Below are 17,493 nucleotides of genomic sequence, written 5' to 3'. Positions count from 1 at the left end.
GACAATTAAAACTTATTTTGCAATCTGCCTTCTGAATGTTAATTACTCCAGTACGTGGATGTGCTCGAAAGCACATACGCCACATTGCAACTATTGCAGATTTTTTTTAAATGACAGTTTAAACGTGAATTTTTCGTTGATTTGTTCTTTTTAAATTTTTTTTCCAAAACGCTTACTTTTTAAATGAAGTAATTTATTTTTGCTTGCAAAGTAACAGCTTTAAATGTAAAGTGTTTTTCTTTTTCTAATGAAAGACACGTGTCTGTAAGATGAAAAAAAGTGGGCAGGGCTGAATCTGAACGCTTTATAAAAACCTCCTACATCCGCTCATATCAAAACAGTACCAGGCAGCAGAGCGAATTATACGGAAAGAAATTGTCTGAACTTTAAAAGATAAATATTTTATAAACAGACGGGCTGTGATTGCCCAACAAGCTTACCTGAGCACGAGATCTTTCTTTAGTTCGAGGTAAGTTTTGTCTCTTTGTTTTGACAAAGCTGCTTTCAACGTATTAATTTTGATTTACTTTTGAATACAGGATTTTGAAATAAAGATTCAAAAACACATTGTTTTACAACAAAAAAATCATTAGTATATTGAGTTGTATGACTTCAGTTGTGTAGCAGATGAGATATTTAGTCTCGAGGGATCAGCAACGTGTAATATTTAGAAACTAAACGAGATTGGGAATGAAATATAAATAACTATTCAACTCCTTGCTCAAGTATCTTGAAGTTGCAACCACATGCAAAGTCTCTTCAGCTGACATCCTCGTTTTTGTACGATTCCCTTCACGACGTTCTTGATGGATATAACTATTTAATATACTCGTTTAGATATCCTGTCGTCTCATCTTCCTGTGTTTATACAGTATTCCTAACTTCTGGTCATTGACCTCTTTCCCCTCCACCCATCCAGCAGCGCATTCCACATTAAAAATAATTTAACATTTATAGGTATTGTTGCATAAAGTCCTTAAATGCAACATGGACCTCACCATTTGCTGCTCTAACAACGAGTGCACCCCAAAAAGGCAATTAACTACTTTTTATGTATGTTGTGTAAACAAAATCGACCTCCTGAGAGTTCTTAGTGTTATGTTCCTAGCCAGTTGTTACAGGTGCCACTCAGCAATTTATTCGCCGTAAAACACTAATCCCAGGTGTTATCTAGATGTAAATAACAATTCAAAGAACTCATTGCACTTCAACTGTTGTTTGGCCACATAAGTTTAAGAAATGGTGATCAGCTGATTTCTTCCCCCCCTCCCCCCCCCAAAAAAAGGAAAGCTAGGTGGCTGGGAATACAATATGTCGATCTTTTAAAGTTTGGCGAGAGCTCTAAACCATTGGAGTTTGGCTGGTACAGCTTCAGCTGTTATTTGAACCCTTCCTTCCTTCCCCATTGGGTTGCTCACAATGCACTTCCATCCACCCACAAGTTGCCTTGCTGAGGTGTGGTTGGCATCAGTTGAATAGGCACCTTGTGAGCCTTTGTGTATCATGTTGCTATAATAATTGCATGCAATTAAAATGAAAATGCTTCAGAATAAGATATGGCCAAAGCTGGACACCTGAAATGAAAACATCATTTTTTGGTGAGGATATTATAGCAGGGCATATTGGGAGAGCAGTGAATAAAGCATATAAAATCTGAGGCTTTATTAATAGGGGTATTGAGTACAAGAGTAAGGAGGTCATGTTGAACTTGTATAAGATACTAGTTAGGCCTCATCTGGGGTAATGTGTCCTGTTCTGGGCACCATATTTAAGGATGTGAAGGCATTGGAGAGAGTACAGAGGAGATTCACAAGAATGATTCCAGGGATAAAGAACTGTATCTATGAGGATAAATTGGAGAAATCAAGACTGTTTTCCTTGGCAAAAAAGCTGAGGGGAAACTTGATAGAGGTATTCAAGATCTGGCAGGGTATAGAGGGTAAATAGAAACTGTTCCCATTCGAGAGCAAGAACTAGGAGAACACAGATTCAAAATAGTTGGCAAAAGGAGTGAAAGTGATGGGAGAAAAAGTGTTTTCACCCAGATGGTGGTTGGAAGCTGGGTCGAACTACCTAAGAGGGTGGTGGAAGCAGGTTCCATCGAGATATTCAAATGGGAATTTGAGTAGGGATAAGGCAGGAAAGTGGGACTAAGTAGAATGCTCTTTCAGAGAGTCAGTGCTGACTCGATGCGCCGAAAGGCCTCCTACTCTAAAGATTCTGTGATTAAACTTTATAAGATTTGGACTGTGGATATTTTCCTCCTGCTCTCGAGGTCTTTGGTTTCTCTTGGTGCTTCCCTCCTTCAGCCAGCTGTTGCCCCAAAATGCTGTTTGGACAAGAGAGAAAGTAGGTCTTCTGGATTGGTGATCATCCTCTTTCCACTTCCCCAGAAGTTTTAGCCAACGGCGTGAAAAATGTGGCATGCCGAACTTTCATTAGAATTGGGAGCCTTGACGAGACACAGGTTTTCTGTCTACCATTAGCAGCCTTGCAGTTCCCATTTTGAAAATTGGCCGCAAGGGTAAAAGGAGCCGTGAAACATGACGGCTCCAAGGCAGCACCAGCCACACCTCGCTTGCTGGCGAGTTCGTTGGTCCATGTTTCCAACTTTTTCCCTGTTATACAAATCTAATGGTGTTTGTGAGTGTATGTCATTCCCAGTTTTATTGCAATCCTCTCACGCTCTGAAACTTACCGTCGGCAGGCGCAGTTTGCGGCTAATGGCTGCACGCTCGCTGTCGCGCTCTAGGCGGCGCCACTGGGCAACCTGAGCCCGAGGCCTGGCGCCGGGGCCGACTTCAACCGGAGGAAGTACTTATAACGGATCGGACAGTCTTTACGTTTTACTGATCGCGGAGAGGAAAGAAAAACATACTTTAATTTTCTTTTTAAAATTGAAGTGGCCGGAAGCGTGCCGTGAATTTGTTTGGATTGTTTGAGAACTCGGTGATTGACATTTACCTCGACCAATCAAATCGCCCTTTGGCCCGAGTCCCGCCTCTAACCGTTTTAACCGCCTCCGATTGTTGGGGCGAAAATCAAAAGCGGAGGTCAGGCTGTCAATCACAGTTCCCACCCACTGCCCAGTACAGCTCACTGATTGGTGGTGGGGACTTCGTAATAAAGGGTCAATCAGCGCGCTTCCCGCCTCCAGCAGGGCGGCCCTGATTTCAAAACCAATCACCTGAGGCTAACAGCAACGCAAAGGCGGCTTGCGAGGCGAGGTTGTCGTTTTGTATTGGACGTCCAAGTAGCGGGTAATTTTTTTTAAAAACTTGGCCGACGACGACTTAATCGTCAAGTTCCCGCATTGCAAAATATTGTGATTTGAAACTGAGGATTAGATTTTCGTGCCCTCAGTATATCTTTTATAGTACTGTAGAAAAGCTGTCAGCTAATTTCGACACAATAAGTTCCTACATCCAGCAATGAGGGCATGATCAACCTATTGGTTAAGGGATACATATAGTCAAGGTGGTGCTCTTTGTCATGACTTCTTTCACATCTGCCCAAGTGGATGGACGTATTCCTCTTATTTGAATGGTGGTACCTCTGACAGGTGCAGCACACCTGAGTAGCGTTATGTACTCGGACCTCTGGAGCATGGTGTGAACCGACTGCAAGGGGACAGTGCTGCCGCTGAGCCCAGACAGACTCCTTAAATTTAAAACTTCAAATTATGCAATTTTCAACCCCCCCCCCCGCCCCCCCCCCCCCCCCCCCCAATCTGACTAAGGTTTCCATCTTTTTCTTGTAATATACTGTGTCACCTAATTTTTAAAAAATCGCTAGTTGATATAGTGTTTACACTGATGTCCTTTGGCTGAGTTTTTCTTTCCAATTTTCATACATTGTACAACTTTTCGCTCATTGTGAGGTTGACACTCCCTATTGCATTTCTTCACAATAACTTATTATGCATTGGCCTGGATTTTGGAATCAATGATGAACTCTTGATTCTCTCAGCAATCGTGAAGAAAGTTGTCCAGCAAGATCCAGTGAGCTTGGGTGTGGCTTTTCATTAAAATGAAAATGACATCATAATAGAGGGATCTAAAGACAGTCACAGTGGAAGTCATCAAGCAGAACAGCCAGATTGGAGGATTCTCAGACAACAAACTAGGAATTAAAAAAACACTGACTATCATTCATGTTTTAATAATTTTACAGACAGTGAAGTAAAGATTGAGAAATACATTGACAGTTTCTTGGAACATACTTTCCAGGAGGCAGGAGGAGTTCTGTATAATAGATAGGTGGCCATCCAGCAGAGACAGGAGTCTTCGGGATGAGTGCCACTCGTTTGTCATAGGCCTGAATCTTCTGGTGGCGTGTCCCAACGTCACCACGCATCATTCCGATCTTCAGTTTGGCTGGCGGGTGTGCACTGGAGTTGGCTGCGTGCCCGCCGAACTGTCAAAGGCTTATTAAGGCTGTTAATAATCTAATTAAGTTGGTTGTCTGGGCTGACTGTCTTACCTTAAGGTTGACGGGCAGGCGAAGAGCCCAGGCGGCCTTTGCATTAATCATGAAACCTCATCCATGGACGGGATGAGGTTGCATGATGGCTTTACAAATTGAATAAAAATGTCTGAATAATTGTTTTCTTTAGTCTGATTATGAAGAATTGAAATAATCCCCCTCAAGGAGATTTCTGTGCTCTTTTGCATGTATGCATGAAAGAGCGCAGACCCCAACTCTCCCTCCTCCCCCCCCGCCAGCACAAGGAGTGCTCAGTGCTTCAGTGCTTCTGGGTGCGTGTCATGCTGGGTGGGCTTTAATTGTCCCACCCACATAAAATGGCAGCGTGTGATCGGTTGCGTGCCCACCTGCTACTGCCCAGCAAACCCAAAGGGGAGAAAACTCTCCCCATAAAGTTCTGTGTTTGAGAATTGTGTATTTTGATTGAAGAATTGCAAATGTTACTCCATTAAAGTTGGGGGGGGGTGGGGGCGGTGTGGAAGAAAAAAAAACAGGGAATTGCAGGCTGAATTTTACTTGGGTGGGGTGGGGAGCAGCAGCGCAGTGATTCCACCCCCTTTTTGTATGAAAGTTGGGGGCAGGCTCGCCTCCTTTTTGTATGAAAGTTGGGGGCAGGCTCGACTCCACTTGGCCTGTTTATCCTGCAGCCGTTAAGTGGTTGTCGGCCCTTAATTGTCATGAGGTAGGACTTTGCTCCTCACCAGGAGGAGAGGACTTTCCAACTCGAGCTGTTGGCCGTATCTGGAGACTAGCAGCATTTCTGTCCTAGTAGGACCACCAGGAGAATGGCCACTGCTGGGGCTGCAGTGAGACGGAGAGGAAGGTGTATAGCATTGGAGCCAGGTAAGGTGAATCTGGGGTCTAGCTGAGCCCAGGCTGGCAGGCCTTGGTGAGCAGTGGGACGTGGTTGGAAAGGGCAATGGGGAGGAAACATTAGTGGAGGGGTTTGGACCTTGCTGGGGGAGCAGGGCTGAAGGAGGGGAGGGGGAGAGAGGCCTCCGGTGTGCAAGGTGCCTCCATCAAGGAGTCAGCCCTCCTAGCCTGGTAGCAAGGCTCATTTCAGTTGGCAGTCTGGTAACCAGGTATGGGATTTCTTATACTGTGAGTAAAATACCAGTAAGTGGCAGGAGGCAGCCCTTAATTAGCTGCCCTAGGAACTTGATTCACCCATGGGCAAGTGGGCTGCCCAACTATCAGAACTACTGGTGAAATTGCTGCGGAGTGGGCGGACATGTGCTGGGAATGGTGTTGCTGGTATTGCACCAAATTTTACAAATCCATGAAGGCCAGATTATTTGGAGATGTGTGATTTTTGAGAGCTTTTACAATTATTTAAAAGGGAACAGGGTAGCTGAAGTAAATGTTGGTCCCTTAGAAACCGAAGCAAGAGAAATTATCATGTGGAATGAGGAAATGGCAGAGACATTGAGCAAATATATTTTGTGTTCTTCTTCACGCTAGAAGACACAAGTTGCAAACCAGGAATATAGGTTAACCTAGGTGCTAAAAAGAATGAGGGGAAATTAAGGAAATAATAGCAGCAGAGAAAAATTATTGGAGAAACTTAAGGGACTAAAATCTGACATCCTCAGGACCTGATTGCCTATCCTAGGGTTCTAAAAGGGATAGCTGCAGAGATAATGGATGTTCTGGCTATGATTTTCAAAAATTCCTGGATTCTGGTCCTAGCAGATTGAAAATTAGAAAATGTAACATTGCTCTTCATGAAAGGAAGGAGAGAACTATAGCCCAATAAGCCTGAAATCAGTTATCAGGGAAGTGCTACAATCTGTTATTAAGGAAGTTTTAACTTACATGAGTGATTTTCCATATTGCTGAGTAGATGCCAGTGTTGTAGCTATACTGGAGCAGCTTGGCTAGGGGCATGGCAAGTTCTGGAGCCGACCTTCAGCACTATTGGTGGAATGTTGTCAGGGCCATAGCCTTCAGCCATTTCTTGATAGCCAATTGAATTCACTCAATGTGATAAAGACTGACACCTGTGATGCCGGGGACCTCCAAAGGATGTGTGATGGATTATCCGCTCAACAGTTCCGGCTGAAGATAGTTGCAAATGCTTCAACCTTGTTTTTTCCATTGTGCTGGGCACCCCCATCATTGAGGATGGGGAAATTTGTGGAGCCAGTTCCTCCAGTGAGTTGTTTAATTGTCCTCCACCATATACGACTGGATGTGGCAGCACTGCAGAACTTAGATCTGATCCATTGGTTGTGGAATTGCTTTACTCTATCACTTGCTGCTTATGATATTTGGCACGCAAGTAGTCCTGTGTTGTAGCTTCATCAGGGTGACACCTCAATTTAGGTATGCCTGGTGCTGCTCCTGACATGCCCTCCTGCATTCTTCATTGAACATTGAACCAGGATTGATTCCCTGGCTTGATGGTAATGGTTGAATGTGGGATATGTCAGCCCTTGAGGTTACAGATTGTAACTGTATATAATTCTGCTGATGGCCCACAGCGCCTCATGAATGCCCAGTCTTGAGTTGCTAGATCTGTTTGAAGTGTATCCCATTTAGTGTGGTGGTAGGGCCACACAACAAGATGGAGGGTATCCTCAATGTGAAGATGGGACTTTGTCTCCACAACAACTGTGCGGTGGTCACTCCTACCAATATAGTTATGGACTCATCTGCAACAGGTAGATTGAGTATGAGGTCATGTAAGTTTTTCTCTAGCAACCTGCTGCAGACTCAGTATGGCAGCTTTGTCCTTTAGGACTCTGCCAATTGGGTCAGTGGTGCTGCTACTGAGCCACTTTTTCTGATGGACGTTGAAGTCCAGGGTCCAGGGGTGTGCACTTTCTATTTGATGCTATTTTTAACTCCTTTGGTTAGGATCTAGTTGAATGGCGAAACAGGCTCGGGGCAGAATAGCTTACTTGTGGTTCTATGAAGGCAATGACCATCTCCCCCTGACATTCAATGGCATTATCTTAGCTGAATCTCCAACTGTCAACATCCTGGAGGTTGCCATTGACCAGAAACTGAATTGGATTAACCATAAACGTGACTATAAGAGCAGGTCAGAGACTGGGAATTCAGCAGTGAGTAACTTGCCTCCTGACTCTCCAAAGCCTGTCCACCATCAACAGGCTCAATTCGGGAATATGATGGGATACTTGTCATTTGCTTGGATGAGTACAACTCCCAAAAACGCCAAGCTTGTCACCATCCAGAGCAAAACAGCTTGCTTGATCAGCACTCCCAATGTTTAAACAATTACTCACTCCACCACTGACACAGTGACAGCAGTGTGTGTCATCCAAAAGATGCACTGCAGCAACTTAGTATAGTTCCTTCAACAGCACCGTTCCAAATCAGTGACCTCTACCATCTAGAAGGCAAGGGCAATAGACACATGGGAATGCTATCAACCACAAGTTCCCCTCCAAGCCCCACACCATACTGATTTGATTTCTTCACTGTTGCCAAGTCAAAATCCTGAAACTCCCTCCTAACAACAGTATTGTGGTTGTGTGTACCTACTGTAGTTAGACTGCAGCAATTCAAGAAGGCAGCTTACCACAACTTCTCAAGGGGAACTTGGAGGGAAAAACAGCAATTGCTGCCCTTGCAAACAACATCCAAGTCCCATGAACAAATGTCTTTTTAAAAAAAAAATATATCTGAAATTGAGCAGCCAATACAATGCTACTAGTTTTGTGCCAACGGATGACCAAATTCTACTCCTTTTTATATTTATAGACTTTTCTATGGAGGAAAATTTTGTCACATGGCATTTCAGTTATAATTAATCTGCATGGTATGCTTGAAGCTATGCCATTTGATTTCAGCTAAACGGACTTTTGAAGTTTTTTTTTAGCATTTGAGTGCAAGACTGACAGGTTAGATCAGATGTGAGGTCTACTATTGGTATCATTGTACCAGTACTGTCTGTCACAGTGGTCAAGTTGTCAACAATTTAACCTGGCATCACAGTGGAAGGCAATGGTGAACCACCACTGAAAATAGCCAAGAAAATGGCTCAGGATGGCATCCGCACAATTAACACTAGGAGTCCCTGTCAAAGGGCAGATGATATCACACTCAGCAAGGAAGGGAGTGAAGCCTCCCAGGTCACCATCCAGCGAAATGCGAAGCTTCGCAGTATCAAAAGATTAGTAATGTGGAATGTATGAACAATGAACAGGAAAAGCAAGCTTAGAGACCCTAAAGCAAAAATTGGAAACTTTGGGGTTGTGAGAAATCCAGTGGACAGGAGAAGGTGGCTTCAAGTGATGAAGTGAAACTGATATACCCGGGAGGAAATGGAGAAGGAAGCTGCCAAATGTGAGTGAAGTGATATACTTTAAGAATAGAATTGAGTTGACTAGGAAGGATAGACCTTATGTATGGAAGAGTAAAGGAGGTTAGTGGCACTCAGATAAAGGACTGAAAGCAACAGCAATAAAGCAACAAAAACAAAAATAGCTGGAAAAACTCAGCAGGTCTGACAGCATCCGGCGAGGAAGACAGTTAATGTTTCGAGTCCATATGACTCTTCATCAGAACACAATAAAGCAAGGAAGGTGTATTATTAACAAACCCTGATGAAAAAGATGGAAGGAGCATATTGAACTATATGCAAAGAATGAAAAACCTGAAATGATTGAGCTAGAAGAAAGTAATGTTGACATTGTTTTCTTTGGACCAGAAATGTTAGTGAGAAGTTAAACTGGAAAAGCAGCTGGAATAGATGAATTGCTGATAGTTGATTTAAAAACATGGGAAAGAACTTTGCACAACTTAGTAAACCTTGATGCTAAGATATTTAATTGTCAGGAGAATGGCCAGAGGACTTTATCATCAGGAAAAAGAAGCCAAAGATATGCTGATGTTCTGACTTGTTTGTACAATTAGTCTGCCCAAGCATCAAAGGTAGTGTTGAGAATTGTAACAGAGTGAGTGGGAAGGCGCAGAACTACATTGGAGACGACCACTTTGGATTCCAAGGTGGAAGGCCGAGAGAAGCAGTTAGTGCTGTAAGATTAATGAGTGAACGCAGTTTATAATTTGGATAGGAATTGTGTTATAGATTTTGCAAAACGCATTCGATCGTGTTGACTACATTTAAGCTTTTGACAGTGTTAAGTCACTGGAGAAATCGGGGGGTGGGGGGGGAAGAATCTGTACATGGGACAAACGACAGCAGTGACTAGAAAACTGAGTTGGGACTATGTGTAGTAGGAAGAGGAATTTAACAAGGCTGTTGTTTATCACCAGCCCTATCCAATGGCTATGTAGAAGTAATGATCAAAGAAGTATTTGAAGACAAGAGACCTGGATTTTTTTCTCTCAATGATGGAGAGTGTCTCTGTGAAACTGGTGGAGGCTGAAATCCAGAAGTCCTGCCCCCGAACACAGCACCTCCCATTTTCACAGGGGCAGGAATGGGCCCAGGTGGGGATTTGCGCATGCATCTTTCATAGAGGCAGTTACCCCTAGTCTGTCTGAGTGAGGAGTGGGAAACACAACATGTGCAGATTAGGCCTAGTAGGAGCCAGTCTAAACTTTGAAGTCCTTTGGAGAGGTGGGGTACCCTTTTGGAAATGGCCCTTGGACACCTTTTGGGGGAGGCCAGGTGCCCCTTTTGAGGAAGAGGTAAGCTGCCCTTCGTGAGAGATAAGAATGTGGACATTGGAAATCATTTGTTTATTTTAATGAATAATTCCTTGGAATTGTCAGAAGGCATTTAAACTCCTGCCCTTTAAACCTTAAACTCTGGCATATTTTTAAAAATAAATAATTGGCTGCTATTTAATTTTATCTGACATAATCTGGAGGGCTATCGTGACTGGATTAGTATTGCATTACTGATTTCATGGGGTGCCTGCTGTTTTAGTTTGACAGCTACAAGTGGTTATATACTCATTGAATTCTAATTAGTTTGAAGGAATGTAAATATAGTGTATGTTTTTATGAATTACAGATTTTTAAAAAATCAAATCTGCAACAGACATTTAATATCAACATGGGTCCTGATGTCTACCCATGGTAGATACTGGGTGAGTTGGCACTGATTTAAGGGCAAAGGTGATGGGGGACATGGGTTGGCATAAATTGGCATTGCTATAAAGGGCCATGGGGAGGTGGGTACAGTGGCATAGAGGGTAAGAGGGGCCATGTGTGAGTAGAGGGCATGAGTTGTTATGGGCAGGCATGGATGGGGCATGGGAGTGGGGTGAGGGCTGGAGGGTTTTTATTTTTGTTCTATTGCTTTTTAAAAAAAAATCTTGGGCAAAATGACAGTGCACTGAGGCAGGCTTTGCACCCAGCCCACCTCCACACCCAGCAGCCTCTGTGCTATTTCTGGGAGACGCCTCCCCACCAGCACCAGCACCTGGACTGAAAATTATCTGGACTCTGCACTCCTGACCTAGGTGTGAAAATTCAGAATCTGGCATGAAGATTTGGGGAATGGGTGGGTGAATGATAACATCAATTGATATGCCGATGATAAAAGCACTTGCGACAAGCACAAGAACTAGTAGGTAGACTGATGACACCCAGCATGAACATTGAGAAATGCAGCATTTGATTTTGGCAATCACCAAGAAATCTTCATAGAAGGAAGAAAACTAGAACAGGTGCAAGAATTCGAGTATGTAGGAAGCATAATATCTGCAAATGGAAGTAATGGAAAAGGCTCTCTTTAGACAGAAGAGACAGTTGCTAACCAGAAAGTTGAATAAACCACTCAAGAATGACTTGTAAAAAGCTTGATTTGGAGTTTTGTTCAGTATGAATGTGAGACTTTGACTATGTGGAAAGAGAAGACCAACTTGCTAAATAGCTTTGTAATATGAGTTTGGAGGAGAATGGACAAAGTAACAACTGAAGTTCTATGGAGATTGAACAAACAAATTTGTTGCATGTAATTAGGAACAAAGAGTTTAATTAGGGCACATCATAAGAGAATGGACTTGTAAGAGATGGTATGAAGGAAAGATTTCGAGAAGAAAGGAAGAGCATGTCATGCTGGAAGGCTTGAAAATTGTATGAAGTTATTGGTAAATGAAAAGGCTGGCATAGGATAGAGATGAAAAGACTACTATGAGCCAAGGGGGCCTTCTTTGGCAGAGCACATGATGCAAGATTGATCTTTTATATTTATTGGTTTATAAATTTGTCAACAGTGAATTTCGTTTGTGTTGTTCAACATGTATACATGCACATAAGGCCCTGTCTTGAATATTGCTGAAAAGAGACGTTGCCATAGCTTTTCATCTTGCACTCAGTGGCACTGTTGCATTTGTCTTGATACAGCAGGAGAAATGAGATGCTATTTTGTTGGCAATTAAAGTCTGGTTGACGTGTTGAAAACCACTGGGACTATAGGTTCCCCAAGCCTCTGTAATTCAAAAATCTTCTCCTGTAGTATAAATTGTTATGACAGTTTGAAATTTGGTATTTAATTTTTGGCACTGATGAGCACAAGACAAAAAGCTTCAACATTTCTCTTTTCACCAATAAGATCCTGTCTCTTGCTGTTTGCACAGCAAGATGCACTTGTTAGCTATCTAAATATAAAAGCAGAAATAGTGATTTAGATATTGCACTTGAGCACAATTGCACTTGAGCACAATAAATCTTCCATATCACTAAGTAATCATTCAATTGAGTACTTGACTTTTTTTTGGATTCTGTGACTAGTAGGGCTAGATACTTTTTATGCACTGGGTCAAATGTAATTCAATTAGGTCTCTTCTAATGTTCTCCCACATCCTGCCAAAGGTGCAGGAGAAATCTGTATCACCCCAACTTCACAAAAAGAGCTGTATAAATGCAACCCTTCTGTTAACGAAGCATATTTATTACCCCACTTCTACTCACCAACATTTCAAACCAGTGGTTCTTTTTCCCCACCATCCCATCTCCTGAAAACTGAGCCACAGTGCACCAGATGCCCTATTACATTGTTGGAATGACTATTTGTATTTCTGAGCCCAGAAGGTGAATATCATCATATTTATTTTTGGAGAATGGAGCCTTCAAAACTGAAATTGATGACCTCCTGACCTTATGTCCACTGAAATGCTCAATAAACATTGCTGAATAACTGGGAATGATGATGCTGGCTGAATTCTTTCCTCTCAACCCATCCCAAGTGTTAGAGGCTGATTGCGACATGTTTTGTTATCCAATTTTCCTATATTTCTTAACATTGATACTATATGTACTGATAGGGAAGGTATTTTGAGCTTGGAGATGTATCCAGGTATTTCAAGTATCTGTGACAAGAAATTTTTGGGGGGGGGTGGGTACTGCTGCTTTCTGTTCTTCAAATATAGTTCCTTCAATCGTTTTTGTGCCTTTCATCTATCACCTCCTGGCTCTTGTCCCCAATTTCATCATCCTTCATTCATTTGATAAAAGTTGTCTTGCTGCCTACAATAACCAACCTAAAATGACACTCGCATCTTGATTGTTAATGCACAATTCTCTTCAATAATGAGTAATGTACCTCCATTTATAATTCTAAAAAACAAATTTCCCCAAGACTTTAATTACTGTTCTGATATCTTTAAGTATTAGGACAGACTCTAAGAAAATATGTGCCATCATTTCTATGCAGTCCTTTGCTAGTCTTCAACCTCCATCTTGTAGGCCTCTTGGCTTCTTTTGCTACTAATGTGACTAGAGTTCTCTTGCTAATGCTTACTTCACTGTTTAAATTCCAAAATTGTATGGCAGCTTCTAGTTTAATTTTCCTCTAACTCCTAAATTGTACCCACCCTCCTCTTACAAATTTTTTTGGTTATTAAAACAGGAGTACTCTTGCATAATGGCTTCTTAATTTATGCTTTTCTGTGCAATGTTCCTACACAAGGGCCTTGACCTTTCACCTTGCTTCCCTAATGGAAGGAAGTACATTGCCCTCCAATGTGTTAGTTGTGCATTAGTATTAATTTTATTTACACTCTGACTTACAACCAGCAATGTACAGGCTGGAGATGCATTTAAATCTGTGAAATGCACAGTTCTGTATTTATTAGTTCATTGTTCATTTAAAATTTAATCTCTCATTTATCATTTAATGTGCTGACTTTGATAAATTTCTCTGAATAAGTTGAGATTTGTTGTGTTGGCCCACAATGATAGCAGTATTGTGCTGCAAATATGGTACCTGACCAACTAGTTAACTAATCTAACCTCTGAACCATTATGGTACTGAAATATTGACAAAGGCATAAGCATAATTTTGCAGTGGTTGTTCTCCATTATCAAGCCAAAACAATATTTTTGTTGCTGGTCTGTTCCAACAACGACTGCAGCCAGTAATATAAAATGAACACTACTTTGGGTTAACTAAAGTCCTACAAATCTTGGGCAGAATTTTACAGTCCCCCACCAATGGGTTTACAGGTGGGGGGGTGTCCATGAAATTCTACAGGTGGTGATCCTGCTGCCTTCCCACCACCCCTGACCTAATTTTAAGTGGGGCAGGGGATGCATAGGAGAGGCCTAGGGTGGCCTACCCCAATTGTAACAGTTCTTAATTTAACATCTTATAAAAAGTTAAAATATTACATATTAAGTTTCTGAAGGCTTTGCTCCTTTTGTCTAGACTCTCCATTAAATAAAATAAGTTGAAGAATAACTTTACAAGATCAGTGGACTATTTCAAACTCATGTCTAATAATTGTGTTTATAATTAAACTTTGGCATCAGAAGTGGGAACTGTGTAGGAAAAGCTATGTACTTACAGCATTTGCCATTTAAAAAAAAAACTGATATTTGTAACTAGTATTGGGTTGTGTGTTAACTGCCATTGCATTCATTGTTTTGAAGATTCTAACGAGGGAGTTGTGAAATTATTCAATATTTCACCTTCAGAGTGGGGTCTTTGTTGTTCTCCTATCTCCTCCCACTTTGCTGCAGTGGCCAGTTGAACATGATATGCAGGGTCTACCCATTGTGCAACTCCATTAGGTAACCTCAATGTTCTTCATTTGGCCATTGAATGTTTAGAGCACTTTTGTCAAGTCAAGCATGTTGGTCTTTGTAAGTGCAGTTGCAATAGAACCTTGATTCTGAAATAAAAAGATAGGAAATCTCAAATAAATATTCAAGAAAGCAAAAGGAATTCCTTACATCCAATGCTATAATTTAAAGGACTACATTGCAAAAAGAAACTGCATACTGGCACAGTAACTTTTCTCATTTACACAGCCATATTGACTTGGAATTTCTTCAGATAACATCTTTGGGTGGAAACAACTCAAAGCACAAAAGATTAGTGGTTTAGTGAGTTGTGCATGTGGCAACTTTGCACTTAAATATCTGCATTCTTTTGTTCAACAGGCTGCTTGAAGCAGCTCCTACCCACAAAACTGCCCCCAGGTCGTAAAGACAGGTTTTCACATGATTTGTACTCTTTCAGGGATTGTGGTAGGGGATTGGTGGTATCATCACATTGCATCCAAATTCACAGGCATCTTTTGGTCTATTAATTCAGCAGTATAAAGGCCAATTTTAAAAAAGACCAGGTGTATTAATCAATCAATTGCTCTGCTACAGATTTTGATATATAAGATGAAGGAAGAATGGCTAATTTCCTGGCAATTCCACTTTTCTTTTGAGTTGCTAGCAGATAACCTTTTCCAGTGAATAAGCAATTATGATTGTTTGGGGCCAATATTCTGCTAATATTGGTGCAATCAGTGGTATCAACCAAGTCAGTACAAAAAGTTAAAAATTTAAATGTAAATTTTCCATTGGTTGGGGGGGGGAGGGGGTGTGAAATGGTGGATGTGGCCAAACATCTGAGTAGGTTAGATGTACATCAGAGTTTGTTAAAAGTAGGCATGAATGTAAAAAATGGATAAATTCATTACTGCCAAGCTCATTGGAATGGTCAGAAGCACCTGTCAAAGGGAGCTGTAAAGGCTAAGAATAAACAATCATTGCTTGCTATTTCACTCTGCACATCTGTCTGAGGGCTATCATGACTGGATTAGTGCTAATGCACTGTTGATTTTCACAATTGTCCATAATTACAGTGGGGTGCCTGCCATTTGAGTTTGATTGACAGCTGCAAGCAGTTATAGGCTTTGCACTGGGACCATGAATTCCAATGTTCCTCTTTAATAAGGGATTATGTAGTTGAATGAAATGTTTGTTGTTATGACACTTAATTGGATTTTATTTTCAATGTAGTAGAGTCTGCAATAGACATTTATTTCGTTTCTGCATGGGTCCTGAGGTCTGCCCAAGGTGGATACTGAGTGAGATGGCATGGTAGGTGTAAGGGCAAAGGGTGGAGGGGAAACATGAGTTGGCATGGGAGCTGGATATGAAATTGGCATGGGTAAGCAGAGAGGCATAGGTTGGCATGGAGAGTGTGATTCATTTATTGTTAAGCTAGGAAACTTGAATTTGGTTATGTGGTAAGATTCGCACACCTGTTTCTAGATCATTATACCTAAGGATTACAAGCAATATGATCTTTGGTATCATTCTTTGAGGCATATACAACTAACAGTATAAAACTGGACATTGAGGTTGTGAAAAGCACTCTGTCCGGAGCGCATTGCAGTCAGTTAAGTAGTTTTGAAACAGTGTCAGTGCTTGGAAACATGACAAGCAGTTTGCGTGCATCTGGGTTCTATGGATGGATAGCTATAAAACACATGATCAGATGCTTGTTTTTGTGTGATGTTGGCTGAGATTAGGCCAGAATTCTGAGAATTCCCCTGCTGTTGTTTGAATAGTGGCATAGACTCTTTTACATTCACCCGAAGGGGAAAATGGGGCCTTGGCTTAAAGGTTCATCTGAAAGGCAGTACTTAGTCAATGTTGATTGTCAGCTTCCAACTTTTTTTTTTACTTGGAGTTGAGAATACTACAACTGAATCAAGGTCAATAAATAACATTTTAATGGTTGTAAATCTTTTTAGCATAAATGGGACTTATTTTCTGAATTCATAGTGTATATATGCCATTTTTATGTTCTAGTATTTTATGTGATCAATGAAATGTATTGTTTCTGAGCTGCATTTGTTTGAGCAGCAATATACCCTACAACATAATTGAGACTCCATACAGGTTTTCAGAAGCTGATGTAGCTTAGGAGTGTATTACTTTCAATGATATAAACTGGTACTATATGCAAGGAATATCATGCTATTTTTGAAGAATAAAGCTTTCTTGGCCATTATAATCTGGGTGGTCCCATTAATTAACTTATGCAGAGATGTTTATGGCCTGAATTTTCACGCTGACATGCAGTGACATAGGGCATGCGTCATTCAAATTTTTCGTTCGGTGGGCGTGTGCCGGAGGCGGCTGCACGCCCGCGGACAGTCAACCGCCTGTTAAGGCCATTAAAAAAACTAATTAAAATAATTATCAATGTTGCCTGTCCAACCTTGAGGTTGGTGGGCAGGTGCAGAGCCCAAGCGGCCTTCGCGTTTTCCAGGAAACCTCATCCATGGGCAGGATGAGGTTCCCTGAAGGTTTTATTAAATAAATAACATTTTTTGCTCAATCCATAAACATGTCCCAGCTCATGTGACACTGTCACATGAGGGAACATGTATAAATAATTTTTCTTATTAAAAATTCTCTATGTACAAGGCAGCTCCATGCCTCGGAGATTTCTGTGCTCTTTTGTGCACGTGCGTGAAAGAGCACAGGTCCCAACTCTCCCTCCTCCCCCTGCCCGCACAGGTAGTGCTCAGTGCTACCAGCCGTGCATCATGCTGGGCAGGGCTTAATTGGCCCACCCAGGTAAAATGACAGCGCGGAGCCGATTGGCTCTGCACCAGCTCCCGACCAGCCCGCCCGACATGGGGAAAAATCTCCCCTATGTTAGTTACTCTTTCTATTGGTGGCAATTGAAATAGAATATATCTTATCCACTGCAGAGACTAGAATTTTTTTAATAAATGGTATTGTGACTTAAGAAAAGCCTGCCATCTTACTGCATCATTGAAAATTGTCACTGGTCACAACTGATAATTTGTTTCATTCTGGCAAATT

General features: G+C 41.6%; 1 protein-coding gene across 3 annotated transcripts in view; it reads left to right on the top strand.

Moving 5' to 3' along the window:
• Positions 1-333: 333 nt before the first annotated feature.
• Positions 334-17,493, top strand: part of LOC121279069 (protein NDRG1-like) — a 93,575-nt gene continuing 76,415 nt past the window's right edge. The window contains exon 1 of one of the 3 annotated variants that reach the window (XM_041189955.1): positions 334-469. The gene's annotated coding sequence lies outside the window, so the exon portion shown is untranslated. The remainder of the gene's footprint in view (positions 470-17,493) is intronic. The other 2 variants (XM_041189954.1, XM_041189956.1) reach the window with 2 other exon arrangements.

Source organism: Carcharodon carcharias, chromosome 6 (assembly GCF_017639515.1).
Source record: "Carcharodon carcharias isolate sCarCar2 chromosome 6, sCarCar2.pri, whole genome shotgun sequence".
In the NCBI taxonomy this organism is placed as follows: Eukaryota; Metazoa; Chordata; class Chondrichthyes; order Lamniformes; family Lamnidae; genus Carcharodon; species Carcharodon carcharias.
This window is presented reverse-complemented; position numbering and strand designations above follow the sequence as displayed.